Source organism: Schistocerca serialis, chromosome 2 (assembly GCF_023864345.2).
Source record: "Schistocerca serialis cubense isolate TAMUIC-IGC-003099 chromosome 2, iqSchSeri2.2, whole genome shotgun sequence".
Taxonomy (NCBI): Eukaryota; Metazoa; Arthropoda; class Insecta; order Orthoptera; family Acrididae; genus Schistocerca; species Schistocerca serialis.
This window is the reverse complement of record NC_064639.1, coordinates 1,103,547,775-1,103,564,550: the sequence shown is the minus strand read 5'-3', so window position 1 is coordinate 1,103,564,550 and position 16,776 is coordinate 1,103,547,775.

Here is a 16,776-nt window from a genome sequence, read left to right as displayed (position 1 = left end):
ATAGCACCGTCCTTAGAGAATCTTATCGTCGATAACCATACATCTTAAATTTTAATGCCACTCATTAACCTTTGTCCTATTTCAGTCCCTGCTTCTTCAGCTTCAACTACAATGGATTCCCGAAACACTAACTGTTCGAAACAGAACTAGTGCTTTTCTGATATGGTCCCCTGAGAACCGTGCATCAAGCCAGTCAGATTGATGCTGCATTTTGACTCAGAATCACAGCAAGGATAGTTAAAGGAAGTACGATCATAATTGGTATCAAGTAATATCTACAACTGAGCTGATAATTTCTTCGTACGAAAGAACCAGCATGTTACCTCGGGTAGAGAATCATCGCCACAATTAACAGTGAATTAGCCATACCCTGGAGAAATAAATGAAAACCTTTAATGATGACAATGTTAACGGGAGGGTCAGTCATTTTGGAGATGCAGTTATCTACAGTGAAGTAATATTTGAAAAAGCTGCAAAAATATGTAACAAGGCGAACTCTCATTGCCTCTTCAGTGTACAAATTAGGGATCAGAAGCGAAAATAAGCAGTGCTACCGAATACTATACCTGATTTTGGCCTGTTGTATTATTCCGTCAGTGCAGAATACATTGAACTGCTTCGCGTAAGGAGAATGGATTACATTTAGGTCCATACTACACTGTCTAAGGATGGAAAGAGAATAGTTAATATTTTCTTCTGTCTTGTGTTACCAGTATGTGACTGTCCCCAACGTAGGCGCAATTTAGTTTACCATAACTGCCTCGTCATTTAAGCATTCTTTATCGTCAGTAAGTTAACCTACATACTCACACGTAGGGCAGGCCCTCCGATCGTACCTCCCGCCACCTCCACTACGAGTGCAACACGTTTTCCTGTTTCTTATGTAAATCCGCACTATTTCTAGATGCGATGTTAAAAATTATTGTCAGATGCTCCTAAATCTAATGAAACTAAACAGTTTCTGTCCTACTTTAAATTTTCTTTTCCGTTCTTCCGTAAAATGGTCCTTGTAGTTTGGACGTCTCTGTTATAAGACTTATTATGCAAGTATTGCTTTCATATTCTCGTCTAATTTTTTGCTTCCTTTTACCTCTCTAACATTTATTCATTATCTTCAGTGCTCTGTTACGCAGCTACTTATTGACCTGTGTAAAGCACATATGCAATCCTTATTTGATTTGTTTTTACTTTACCTTTCATCCATTTTTACCTTTCCTACATTTCTGTTCAATTCCATTTCTCAGTGACCTATATTGTCTTTTGCTCACTTTCGACTTTTTCTCTATTTCGTTGTTTCTTTATTAGTTCCTGCACCTAACTTGTTATCCATGGCTGGCTATTTTCTATCTATTTTAAAGGTAATACTTTTCCTCTTCCATTTATTTGGTCCATCGTAGTTCTCTGTCAGTTAAGAGTTACATGTGATGGGAGTGGGTGCAGACCCTCTCCATGTGCTCACTAAGATGTGTCACAGGGGTCACTATTTAAATATAATTTTCTGTAAACTTTCTTCATAGCTACATATGTGATCAATGCTCTTCAACCAACGTTATAGGTTTCTCTTACGCTCTCGTAGACTTAAGCTAATGGTAGTGGAACACTTCTTATCGTTGATGACATTTGCCATCGGACTGTGTTTACTGTAGCTATGGAAACGTACAGTGATTCTCCGACTTTGCTGTTCCAAAGATATTCCACATGTCATAAATTGTAGCAGGCGTATTATTAATGTATTTTGACTTAATTAGCATTTGTTATTGATCATAGACTTTCCTTGTATCTTCACAAAATGAACAGATTTCATTTGGTGTGGTCTTCAGTCCTCAGACTGGTTTGCTGCAGCTCTCCATGCTACCCTATCCTGTGCAAGCTTCTTCATCTCCCAGTACTTACTGCAACCCACGTCCTTCTGAATCTGCTTAGTGTATTCATCTCTTGGTCTCCTCGTGACGACCGGGTGTTGTGTGATGTCCTTAGGTTAGTTAGGTTTAAGTAGTTCTAAGTTCTAGGGTACTGATGTTCAGTCCCATAGTGCTCAGAGCCATTTGAACCATCTTGGTCTCCCTCTACGATTTTTACCCTCCACGCTGCCCTCCAATGCTAAATTTCTGATCCCTTGATGCCTCAGAACATGTTCTACTAACCAGTCCCTTCTTTTTGTCAAGTTGTGCCACATACTCCTCTTCTCCCCAATTCTATTCAATACTTCCTCATTAGTTATGTGATCTACCCATCTAATCTTCAGCATTCTCCTGTAGCACCACATTTCGAAAGCTTCTATTCTATTCTTGTCCAAACTATTTATCGTCCATCCATACATGGCTAAACTCCATACAAATACTTTCAGAAACGACTTCCTGACACTTAAATCTTTACTCGATGTTAACAAATTTCTCTTCTTCAGAAACGCTTTCCTTGCCATTGCCAGTCTACATTTTATATCCTCTCTACTTCGACCATCATCAGTTATTTTCCTCCCCAAATAGCAAAACTCATTTACTACTTTAAGTGTCTCATTTCCTAGTCTAATTCCCTCAGCATCACCCGACTTAATTTGACTACAATCCATTATCCCCGTTTTGCTTTGGTTGATGTTCATCTTATACCCTGCTTTCACGACACTGTCCATTCCGTTCAACTGCTCTTCCCAGTCCTTTGCTGACAGAATTACAATGTCATCAGCGGACCTCAAAGTTTTTATTTCTTCTCCATGGATTTTAATACCTGCTGCGAATTTTTCTTTTGTTTCCTTTACTGCTTGCTCAATATACAGATTGAATAACATCAGGGAGACGCTGCTATCCTGTCTCACTCCCTTCCCAACCACTGCTTCGCTTTCATGCGCCTCGACTCTTATAACTGCCATCTGGTTTCTGTGTAAATTGTAAATACCCTTTCGCTCCCTGTATTTTACCCCTGCCACCTTTAGAATTTGATACAGAGTATTCCAGTCAACATTGTCAAAAGCTTTCTCTAAGTCTACAAATGCTAGAAACGTAGGTTTGCCTTTCCTTAATCTTTCTTCTAAGATAAGTCGTAAGGTCAGTATTGCCTCACGTGTTCCAATATTTCTACGGAATCCAAACTGATTTTCCCCGAGGTCGGCTTCTACCAGTTTTTCCATTCGTCTGTAAAGAATTCGCGTTAGTATTTTGCAGGTGTGACTTATTAAACTGATAGTTCGGTAATTTTCACATCTGTCAACACCTGCTTTCTTTGGGACTGGAATTATTATATTCTTCTTGAAGTCTGAGGGTATTTCGTCTGTCTCATACATCTTGCTCACCAGATGGTAGAGTTTTGTCAGGACTGGCACTCCTAAGGCCATCAGTAGTTCTAATGGAATGCTGTTTACTCCCGGGTCCTTGTTTCGACCCAGGTCTTTCAGTGCTCTGTCACACTCTTCACGCAGTATCGTATCTCCCATTTCATCTTCATCTACATCCTCTTCCATTTCCATAACATTGTCCTCAGGTACATCGCCCTTGTATAGACCCTCTATATACTCCTTCCACTTTTCTGCTTTCCCTTCTTTGCTTAGAACTGGGTTTCCATCTGAGCTCTTGATATTCATACAAGTGGTTCTCTTTTTTCCAAAGGTCTCTTTAATTTTTCTGTAGGCAGTATCTATCTTACCCATAGTGAGATAAGCCTCTACATCCTTACATTTGTCCTCTAGCCATCCCTGCTTAGCCAGTTTGCACTTCCTGTCGATTTTATTTTTGAGACGTCTGTATTCTTTTTTGCCTGCTTCATTTACTGCATTTTTATATTTTCTCCTTTCATCAATTAAGTTCAACATTTCTTCTGCTACCCAACGAGTTCTACTAGCGCTCGTCTTTTTACCTACTTGATCCTCTGCTGCCTTCACTATTTCATCCCTCAGAGCTACCCATTCTTCTTCTACTGTACTTCTTTCCCCCATTCCTGTCAATTGTTCCCTTATGCTCTCCCTGATACTCTGTACAACCTCTGGTTTAGTCAGTTTATCCAGGTCCCATCTCCTTAAATTCCCACCTTTCTGCAGTTTCTTCAGTTTCAATCTACAGTTCATAACCAATAGATTGTGGTCAGAGTGCACATCTGCCCCTGGAAATGTCTTACAATTTAGAACCTGGTGTTTACGTGGATCCGCGTGTAGCGTCTGTGATTTCCACGGAGCAGATAAATGCTGTCTGCTTACTGGAGTAGGCAGTTGGTCGGTTGCGACAGAGGGAATTTATTAGGTTGTTGATTGGTTCCTCAGGCGTCCCTACGTCGTGCTGCCACCCGATTCTTTAGTGTTACCCTTGGCTGCGTGTCTCGCCTAAACTGTTCTTAGAGTTTCCTCCCCAGGCCGAACCATGGTTCGCTTCTGAGCACCACTGTTTGTTGTTTGTCATTGTCATTTTATTTGGTCACAGGTATTTAGCCAGACCTTCAGCCCTATATTAATATTGTCTGTTTTATGTTTAGAGTATAGACTTCAGCCGAACTTCATGACAACTATTTTAAGATTAGGCCTTCAGTCGTGTTTTATTTAAAATTCTTGTTGCTCTGTATTTAGGCCTTCAGCCGCGTTTGTTTCAGAACCTGTGGCTTTAATATTTAAATCCTTGTCTGTAAGGTTTCACTTTAATTATCTTGAATTCTTGAAACGGCGTTTCGCCGTGTTCTGTAAATGTTTATCTTAAGGAGGTCTTTAATGGTTTGGGCCTTCAGCCGACAAGATACTTCAAGTTTTCTTAAGATGTTTTTGTTGTACTGTGTAAAAGCTTAACTTTAAAGTCTCTCTTTCATTATGTAAAAAAAATTATTGGGCTTTCAGCAGAAGAATTTATTTGAACTTTCCTTAATATGGCCTTTAGCTGAAAATTGTAAATGCTTGACTTCTAAAGGATTTCCTTAGCTGCTCTGAAATATTATTTCGGCCTTTAGCCGAAAAGATATTGCAATTTTACTTAAGTAAAGCCTTCAGCTGTTACTCTAAATCGTGGTGTTTTAAAAGGAATCATTTAAACTTATTCTGGAGAAGTTACATGGGCCCTCAGCCGTGAACTGATCCGTGATGTTTTAAAGAGAAAACTGTGTATTGGTTCGAGCAATAAAGTTGTGTGTTCTTGTATAAATAACACCAATTGACCTTGGCTCATTTTCCCAACCTGATCCGCTCTGTCCTGCAACAAATCAGATCTCAATAAAATTAACTAAATTTTAATATCTAGGTCCCCAATTCATCTAACAGCCGTGTCATCAGGTTTCATGAGGTCGCTCCAAGTCCCCTGGTAGAAACGCAAGGGGCGTGCTTCATTGTCTGGTTCGGAGCCCCATAGTCTCAAAGCCGAGACTCTGTAGCACCCCATTTGCAAAGAGAATCCGCGCATTGGCCATGCCCAGTGCAAGATCTGTTCAATTTTTTCGCACAGTTTCCTGTCGAGTTCTGTGCCAGTAGTACCACAGCTATACTTTCGGAGGCATTCACACTCTTCAAGATTTTCAATAAGTTGACACCACTGGTCCCACAGGTCTCTCACCCCGGTATTGCTGGCATCTAGCTGTTCTGCTTGCCGAAATTGTGGGTTTCTTGAACGGAGTCTATTTCTTTGTACACTTGGTTTGTCTTCCTGCACGGATAATTCCAGGTTCTCCTGTAGCTTGCAGTATTCCTTAAGCAAGGCCTCGCTTCTGCGGATTGCGGGTGGACAGGTGTTGTTCAGCAGAGGAAGCCAATAAATCGGTGTTGGTCGGATTGTCCCAGTTATTATCCGCATAGTGTGGTTCAACTGGGCGTCGATCAAGTTGATGTTACAGCTATTTAGCCACACCAGGGCACAATACTCGGCTGCTGAGAAGACCAGCGCAATGCATGATGTCGGCAAGGTGTCTGCTGAAGCTCCTCATGTCATTCCACACAATTTTTGAGTAATATTGTTAAGAGATTTTACCTTGGCAGCAGTATTTTCAAGATGTTTTCTGTATGAACGGGGGCGGTCAACGGTGACACCAAGGTAATTAGGATACTTGTTATGGCAAAGAGTGTTTCCGTTAATTTTCACTCTGAGCTCCGCGTTAGATTGTTTGTAGCATTTGGAACTATGAAATTGTAACATCAAATACGGTAAGCGATTTTCATGGCCTGCTTGTCTACTATTATTTTTCATCTTTCTTTTTTTCCGTTCTGCCTTTTATAGACAAGTATAATATCTATATTTTCACCATATCATCAGAAAAGTGAAATCCACAGAAAACGCACAAAAAATTAAAAAAATGCAAGATCAGTGCTCCAGTTTTGTAGTAGTAAAAAAGTGACAGCCAACAATTTATTTTACGTTTGCTATTGCACTGCTTCATTTTGCTGAATCTATTCTAAATAATTGCGCTACAATGACACTGTATAGGAAATTGTCTCATGCAGAAATACTCAGATACACACGTGAATTTGAGAACCTGCATAAATTGGAGGAAATTAATTAGAGTGTCACATACAGATTTTATCCGCAGCACCAGTACGTAAACACTTACTGGTAATTTACGCAAATACGCTTCTAAATTTATCTAGCACGTGTCTCGTAAGCACATATCGATAACATTGCTGAAATTGTCGTACAACACGATGATATTTACAATTACACATTCGTTGTACATATCTATGAAAATTCACTAGTCCTTCTTCAACAAACTCTCTTTCAATCCGCAGCAACGACAACATTGCACTACAGCTGATACTAAAACAAAACTTGCAGAAACGTATATAACACAAGGTGAATAATTGTACTATTCAAGTTTCGCTATTACCGTAGTCAAGCAGCGTCACCCAAAAATCATATGATTAGCCCGGTTTGATGTTGAGATCATGCGAAGCAGCTTATGCTCACTCCATGGGTATACAGGACTAGTCAAACTTAGGTTAACACTCAAATGGCAGAAACAATTTTGATACCAGTATTACCTCGGCGTATCATAAAGCACCCAAAGGACTAAGTGGAAGGACTGTACCTTAGGGCATGGGACCACTCATCTTTTATTGTCCACAATATTTCAAATGGTTCAAATAGCTCTAAGCACTATGGGACATAACATCTGAGGTCATAAATACCACAAGCCTTAGAACTACTTAAACCTAACTAACCTAAGGACATCACACACTTTCATGCCCAAGGCAGGATTCAAACCGGCGAACGTAGCAGCCGCGTGGTTCCGGACTGAAGCGCCTAGAACCGCTCGACCACAGAGGCCGGTTCATAACATTTATTGAAGTCAATCAACAAAAGTAACAACTATTACAAACCACAAGTGAGAGAACATTTGTACATGAGTCCCATCAGTTGGCTTTAAACACCAAAGAAAGTATAACAACTTTTCAATTGAGAAAGATAATACCGTTTCCCCCCCCCCCCCCCATGAACCATGGACCTTGCCGTTGGTGGGGAGGCTTGCGTGCCTCAGCGATACAGATAGCCGTACCGTAGGTGCAACCACAACGGAGGGGTATCTGTTGAGAGGCCAGACAAACGTGTGGTTCCTGAAGAGGGGCAGCAGCCTTTTCAGTAGTTGCAAGGGCAACAGTCTGGATGATTGACTGATCTGGCCTTGTAACAATAACCAAAACGGCCTTGCTGTGCTGGTACTGCGAACGGCTGAAAGCAAGGGGAAACTACAGCCGTAATTTTTCCCGAGGGCATGCAGCTTTACTGTATGATTACATGATGATGGCGTCCTCTTGGGTAAAATATTCCGGAGGTAAAATAGTCCCCCATTCGGATCTCCGGGCGGGGACTACTCAAGAGGATGTCGTTATCAGGAAAAAGAAAACTGGCGTTCTACGGATCGGAGCGTGGAATGTCAGATCCCTTAATCGGGCAGGTAGGTTAGAAAATTTAAAAAGGGAAATGGATAGGTTAAAGTTAGATATAGTGGGAATTAGTGAAGTTAGGTGGCAGGAAGAACAAGACTTTTGGTCAGGTGCAGATGATGAAGAAATTGAAGAAATGTATGATGAAATAAAAGAAATTATTCAGATTGTGAAGGGAGACGAAAATTTAATAGTCATGGGTGACTGGAATTCGAGTGTAGGAAATGGGAGAGAAGGAAACATAGTAGGTGAATATGGATTGGGGGACAGAAATGAAAGAGGAAGCCGCCTGGTAGAATTTTGCACAGAGCACAACATAATCATAACTAACACTTGGTTTAAGAATCATGAAAGAAGGTTGTATACATGGAAGAACCCTGGAGATACTAAAAGGTATCAGATAGATTATATAATGGTAAGACAGAGATTTAGGAACCAGGTTTTAAATTGTAAGACATTTCCAGGGGCAGATGTGGACTCTGACCACAATCTATTGGTTATGACCTGTAGATTAAAACTGAAGAAACTGCAAAAAGGTGGGAATTTAAGGAGATGGGACCTGGATAAACTAAAAGAACCAGAGGTTGTACAGAGATTCAGGGAGAGCATAAGGGAGCAATTGACAGGGATGGGGGAAATAAATACAGTAGAAGAAGAATGGGTAGCTTTGAGGGATGAAGTAGTGAAGGCAGCAGAGGATCAAGTAGGTAAAAAGACGAGGGCTAGTAGAAATCCTTGGGTAACAGAAGAAATATTGAATTTACTTGATGAAAGGAGAAAATATAAAAATGCAGTAAGTGAAACAGGTAAAAAGGAATACAAACGTCTCAAAAATGAGATCGACAGGAAGTGCAAAATGGCTAAGCAGGGATGGCTAGAGGACAAATGTAAGGATGTATAGGCCTATCTCACTAGGGGTAAGATAGATACCGCCTATAGGAAAATTAAAGAGACCTTTGGAGATAAGAGAACGACTTGTATGAATATCAAGAGCTCAGATGGAAACCCAGTTCTAAGCAAAGAAGGGAAAGCAGAAAGGTGGAAGGAGTATATAGAGGGTTTATACAAGGGCGATGTACTTGAGGACAATATTATGGAAGTGGAAGAGGATGTAGATGAAGATGAAATGGGAGATATGATACTGCGTGAAGAGTTTGACAGAGCACTGAAAGACCTGAGTCGAAACAAGGCCCCCGGAGTAGACAATATTCCATTGGAACTACTGACGGCTGTGGGAGAGCCAGTCCTGACAAAACTCTACCATCTGGTGAGCAAGATGTATGAAACAGGCGAAATACCCTCAGACTTCAAGAAGAATATAATAATTCCAATCCCAAAGAAAGCAGGTGTTGACAGATGTGAAAATTACCGAACTATCAGCTTAATAAGTCACAGCTGCAAAATACTAACACGAATTCTTTACAGACGAATGGAAAAACTAGTAGAAGCCAACCTCGGGGAAGATCAGTTTGGATTCCGTAGAAACACTGGAACACGTGAGGCAATACTGACCTTACGACTTATCTTAGAAGAAAGATTAAGGAAAGGCAAACCTACGTTTCTAGCATTTGTAGACTTAGAGAAAGCTTTTGACAATGTTGACTGGAATACTCTCTTTAAAATTCTAAAGGTGGCAGGGGTAAAATACAGGGAGCGAAAGGCTATTTACAATTTGTACAGAAACCAGATGGCAGTTATAAGAGTCGAGGGACATGAAAGGGAAGCAGTGGTTGGGAAGGGAGTAAGACAGGGTTGTAGCCTCTCCCCGATGTTGTTCAATCTGTATATTGAGCAAGCAGTAAAGGAAACAAAAGAAAAATTCGGAGTAGGTATTAAAATTCATGGAGAAGAAATAAAAACTTTGAGGTTCGCCGATGACATTGTAATTCTGTCAGAGACAGCAAAGGACTTGAAAGAGCAGTTGAATGGAATGGACATTGTCTTGAAAGGAGGATATAAGATGAACATCAACAAAAGCAAAACAAGGATAATGGAATGTAGTCTAATTAAGTCGAGTGATGCTGAGGGAATTAGATTAGGAAATGAGGCACTTAAAGTAGTAAAGGAGTTTTGCTATTTGGGGAGCAAAATAACTGATGATGGTCGAAGTAGAGAGGATATAAAATGTAGGCTGGCAATGGCAAGGAAAGCGTTTCTGAAGAAGAGAAATTTGTTAACATCCAGTATTGATTTAAGTGTCAGGAAGTCATTTCTGAAAGTATTCGTACGGAGTGTAGCCATGTATGGAAGTGAAACATGGACGATAAATAGTTTGGACAAGAAGAGAATAGAAGCTTTCGAAATGTGGTGCTACAGAAGAATGCTGAAGATTAGATGGGTAGATCACGTAACTAATGAGGAGGTATTGAACAGAATTGGGGAGAAGAGGAGTTTGTGGCACAACTTGACTAAAAGAAGGCATCGGTTGGTAGGACATGTTCTGAGGCATCAAGGGATCACCAATTTAGTATTGGAGGGCAGCGTGGAGGGTAAAAATCGTAGAGGGAGACCAAGAGATGAATACACTAAGCAGATTCAGAAGGATGTAGGTTGCAGTAGGTACTGGGAGATGAAAAAGCTTGCACAGGATAGAGTAGCATGGAGAGCTGCATCAAACCAGTCTCAGGACTGAAGACCACAACAACAACAAATACCGTTTTATAAAAAATAGACTACACTGAACGCCTAAAGAGCTACCGTAAGTTCATTTACAGACTGTTTTAAAACATTGCCCAAATTTATTTGTTTAGAGGAAACAGTAACCTTACATACGGACTCCCAAATTGACAGGCAATAATATACATCAGACACTTCTCATACAAATACACTCCTGGAAATTGAAATAAGAACACCGTGAATTCATTGTCCCAGGAAGGGGAAACTTTATTGACACATTCCTGGGGTCAGATACATCACATGATCACACTGACAGAACCACAGGCACATAGACACAGGCAACAGAGCATGCACAATGTCGGCACTAGTACAGTGTATATCCACCTTTCGCAGCAATGCAGGCTGCTATTCTCCCATGGAGACGATCGTAGAGATGCTGGATGTAGTCCTGTGGAACGGCTTGCCATGCATTTCCACCTGGCGCCTCAGTTGGACCAGCGTTCGTGCTGGACGTGCAGACCGCGTGAGACGACGCTTCATCCAGTCCCAAACATGCTCAATGGGGGACAGATCCGGAGATCTTGCTGGCCAGGGTAGTTGACTTACACCTTCTAGAGCACGTTGGGTGGCACGGGATACATGCGGACGTGCATTGTCCTGTTGGAACAGCAAGTTCCCTTGCCGGTCTAGGAATGGTAGAACGATGGGTTCGATGACGGTTTGGATGTACCGTGCACTATTCAGTGTCCCCTCGACGATCACCAGTGGTGTACGGCCAGTGTAGGAGATCGCTCCCCACACCATGATGCCCGGTGTTGGCCCTGTGTGCCTCGGTCGTATGCAGTCCTGATTGTGGCGTTCACCTGCACGGCGCCAAACACGCATACGACCATCATTGGCACCAAGGCAGAAGCGACTCTCATCGCTGAAGACGACACGTCTCCATTCGTCCCTCCATTCACGCCTGTCGCGACACCACTGGAGGCGGGCTGCACGATGTTGGGGCGTGAGCGGAAGACGGCCTAACGGTGTGCGGGACCGTAGCCCAGCTTCATGGAGACGGTTGCGAATGGTCCTCGCCGATACCCCAGGAGCAACAGTGTCCCTAATTTGCTGGGAAGTGGCGGTGCGGTCCCCTACGGCACTGCGTAGGATCCTACGGTCTTGGCGTGCATCCGTGCGTCGCTGCGGTCCGGTCCCAGGTCGACGGGCACGTGCACCTTCCGCCGACCACTGGTGACAACATCGATGTACTGTGGAGACCTCACGCCCCACGTGTTGAGCAATTCGGCGGTACGTCCACCCGGCCTCCCGCATGCCCACTATACGCCCTCGCTCAAAGTCCGTCAGCTGCACATACGGTTCACGTCCACGCTGTCGCGGCATGCTACCAGTGTTAAAGACTGCGATGGAGCTCCGTATGCCACGGCAAACTGGCTGACACTGACGGCGGCGGTGCACAAATGCTGCACAGCTAGCGCCATTCGACGGCCAACACCGCGGTTCCTGGTGTGTCCGCTGTGCTGTGCGTGTGATCATTGCTTGTACAGCCCTCTCCCAGTGTCCGGAGCAAGTATGGTGGGTCTGACACACCGGTGTCAATGTGTTCTTTTTTCCATTTCCAGGAGTGTAGTTCCCAGCTCGCGGCATCGGCCAAGTGCGGACATGAACGTCCTGCGGAGCAGCCAACACGGGCCACACCTGGTTTTCCGCTAGGGTCCGATTTGTCGGACCGACCGACGGCGCGAAGTGCAGTAGATGCGTCCGATTTCACTCCACGGATGCCCCCCCCCCCCACCCCACCCCCCACCGAACGGTTAACTCAGAGGGCTGCCAGTGGATGAACCTGGGCCTTAACGGAACGTTCAGTTCCGGCAGGTACAAGAAGAAGCGAGAACACGAAGGTGTACCCCAGACCCACCACCTAGGCACAGTTGTGGAACAAATTGTCAACGATTATAGTCCAACAAATCTCGTGTGCTGACGCAGCAACAACACGCTCCAACCAAATGTCTCATACAGTGCTATGTTAATAAAACCAAAATCAGTCACTTAAAACAACTTTAAATAAACGGTAGCAGCATTGCAAGAGTTAAAACAAATTGCGACAGCTAAACATAGCTTTCAATTAACAGTTAAACAAGACTCAGAGTTGAGATATTTTAAGTGAGCGATCGAGCTCACTTCCACATGTGATGCCTCCAAAAACAAAAATGAATTGTCCCCTTAGAAAAATTATGAATAACTGTGCTAGTAAACTCCTACGTTACTTGATTTTGAAACAACTGACCAAAACTCAATGTACTCAAATAGTTTTCTCTTTACTTATTCTGATATCACTAAACTGCCACACATTATTTTTTGCGCAACGCAATCTGACTTTCAATAATCCCTGCAAAAGAATGGCCCTTACTAACAATAACCTATACCTGTCATAAGTCACTTACCTCACAAAAATCTTCGTTACTAGAACTACTGCAATACAGCGAGCGCCAATACTGTCAGCTAAATAAAAAGTTTCTAACTACTGAAGGCACTAACTACGGATAGGCATAGTTAGTAAATGAAAGATTTTGATAGAGAACAAACAATGTATTTACCATATATATATATATATATATATATATATATATATATAGATAAATATATGACCTAAATCTTTACAAATTTCCTTTTTCTGGCGGACACACGTCCAGATTATTCGCTTACAGCGACCTCTCAGAACTCTGACATCTCCATCCCCACATCCACCACTGCTGGCGGCTCACATCCAACTGCACAATGCTACGCGCTGTTCACATACGACTGCCCAACATTACACAAGCGGATATTCCAACAATGAGTCCAACCAGCCACAGACTGCACACAGCACAGTCAGTGATTTTCATACAGAGCGCTACGTGGCGTTACCAACATAAAAACCTAAACAGCCTACTTACAAAAAAACACCAAATGATATTTTATGCTTACGATCATCGAGCCCTTGGTGGATGCCGACATACAAACCTCGGCACAAGTGTCTCAAGGAGTCAGCGACTTTGGTACATCATACAGTTCAAAATCCATAATATTGTCTGGAACAAACTAAACACTCAGTTTTAGAATATTATACACAATAAGCCCGGCGGCTTGGATGGTAAGACAGAATGCCGATGCTACTAGACACCAAGTAACAACAGTTCGATCGGAACAGTGCAACATGGATTACTAACAGATTTTCATAACTGAACACTCGCTAATAGTTTGTCTCAGGTGGGGTTGTAACACCGAAAACGCAAGGGTGCATCTCACCTGCTACCGATTTACAAATTTTTTTGCTGAATTTTATGTAAATATTTGTAATTTAAGTGCTTTCTTTTAATAACTAAGGACATTGCTTCACTGTATGTGTAAATTTTCACTTTTAAGAATTTTAGCCTCAGTCTAATTTCAATTAACTGTTGTACAACAGAGGTTTCAGTATATAAGTAAGGCAAAGCAGTTTCATTTTTCAAGTTTGAGAATCAATCACTGGAAAAAACCAAATCTGAAGAAATGTAAAAATTAAGAGTGTGGAGGTTTTATTTATTTTACATATAGCTTTGAGTACATGGCTGCTTGATTTGGTATGTATCCTATTATTTATTTCTGTTCAAATCAGTAAAAAAAGGGCTCAGTTGTTTAGACAATAATTTGAAATCCAATTTGCAAAACAAGTAACTGCAAAGTAAAGAGTATTTGCTTTTTTTTCTAAATTTCTTTGATGACGTTACGTTGAGGTCACTGAAAGTCATTGATCATGTAACGAAGTTCAATACTAACATACAGTTTAATTGCATGTTTTCAAATCATTACTCGATTGTTTTTTCAAAATTTAATGAGAAAAATAACGTAAGAGTGACTTCTCAGTTTCCTTTAACATTACATACTCACTTAAAATTAGAGTAAAAAAAAAAAAAAAAAAGTGACAACCTTCAGTTGCCACGTCACTGCTTAACAATACATGTTTCCCTTTCCCGTCATCTTGTACAGGATTTTTTATGTAAGTTGCCCTAGTCGGCTAGCGGTCATTAATTATTTCCTTTTCGTTCATCAGTGTAACTTTTGGATTCATTACAAGTGGTGTACCCCTTTTCTGTCCAGTGTTGTACGTGAGGGAATACACAAAATAACTTTCATTTTCCCAAATTATAACCCCGTTCGGCTTAACTACATTTTATTTTTAGTAGACTTTCCATCAGAGCGGTCTGTTGTACACTTTCCTCCTACTTATCGGTATTATTTCTTCGTGAAAGATAGCCTTATCCAATTAGTAGAAATCCATTAGGTATACACGCCATCCACGGTCGTATTTTATATCGCAAGCAGGATAGGCGATTAGTAAGGGGGAGGTTACACGTGGCGACGCCTGTAACAGAACAATACCAGTTTAGTATTGTTCTGGGCACGAATTTATATTGTGCAGTTTTGTAGGGAATAATAACTTGTTGCTACAAACAAAGTCAAATGGCTCTGAGCACTATGGGAGTTAACTTCTGTGGTCATGAGTCCCCTAGAACTTAGAACTACTTAAACCTAACTAACCTAAGAACATCACACACGCCGGCCGAAGTGGCCGTGCGGTTAAAGGCGCTGCAGTCTGGAACCGCAAGACCGCTACGGTCGCAGGTTCGAATCCTGCCTCGGGCATGGATGTTTGTGATGTCCTTAGGTTAGTTAGGTTTAAGTAGTTCTAAGTTCTAGGGGACTAATGACCTCAGCAGTTGAGTCCCATAGTGCTCAGAGCCATTTTTTTTAAACATCACACACATCCATGCCCGAGGCAGGATTCGAACCTGCGACCGTAGCGGTCACGCGGTTCCAGACTGATGCGCCTTTAACCGCACGGCCACACCGGGCGGCACAAACAAAGTCGCTCACATACAATAACGGTAAGTGGCAGAAATAAGTTGCACATTTAAGTTCCACAGCAATCAGCAAACTGGGCAACGTGATTAAAATAGGCGAAACGAGTAATTTGAGTGTACCAAATGCGGAACAATCGGTCGAACAAAGGACAATGCAGGAAGCGGGTCGCATTGTTTAGAGTTCGCCGGCTAGCATCACAGATGCTGCTGCTGAAAATCGAACAATGGCGAAATGGAATTCCAGGCACTTCCCAATGCTATGGAATAAAGAACAAAAATTAAAACAGAACCTATTGAGGACGGATAGGAGAAATCTATTAAGACAGAACCGGTGTTGCAACATGTGATTTCTGGAAATATAAAGGATTTGTTCAGTTTGTTAATCAGTAAAATTGATACCCAGTTGGCAGCAATGAATGCTAAAATGGATGCCCAATCACCAAAAACAGATGACCAGAATAAAATAATTAAAACTGTTAACAGTAATATTTGAATTGTTAACACAAAGGTAGATAAATTTGGAGCAGAAGTAGTAGCATTGAGTATTGAAATCGTAATCTGAAGTGCGACATGGAGGAAGCCCAAACAAAGATAGGAGACATAAATAGTCGTTTCGAAACTGACGTAGGGAGGATCGAACAGAAAGTGGTAGAGACTGTTGGTCCCACAATAGTGAGCAAGGTAGCTGAAAAGGTGAAAGTAGCTCGAGAAGAGGAGGTAGGGAAAATAACGAGTTAATAGACTTTAGTATCTGACATAGGTGCTAAAGTAAATAGACAATCGGTTGTGTGCAATGAAAATAAGCAGGAGGTGGAAACGTTATCAGTTACCACTTGCCAAGTAGTTATAAGGATAAATGAGTTTGAGAAACGATTAAGAGAAAATCAGCACTATGTGTCATACCTCACACACAGTGCTGAAATATTAGCGAAGGAGGAGCATTTCGATCCCCTCAAAAAGCAGCGTGGACTGCATGCTAACAACTTCATTAAAAGTTGTTAGTCAGAGGGTATTGCCAGAATCATGGACAGACAAGAGAAAAATAAATGCAGTAATCGATGTGTTAGCAGAGAGATGTAAACACGTACGGCTCCATTTGTGAAAACTGGATCCACAAATTGGAATATTTGCGCGATCGGAAAACTGAATCGGAGATTGTCTGGGAGCTGTGGAAGAAGCTTCCAGATGTCTCTAAGAGATATATCGGCAGTAATTTGAGGACGATTGCTACGTTTTTGAGAAAGTAGAAGATGAATACAGTTGGTGAAATAACTGCTAACATGTTAAAAGCCGTGATAATGGTAACAATTACCACCATCCAGAATGAGAGTTTCATATGAGCGCACACTCCGCTGCAGAGTGAAAATCTCATTCTGGAAACATCCCCCAGGCTGTGGCTGAGCCATGTCTCCGCAATATCCTTTCTTTCAGTAGTGCTAGTAC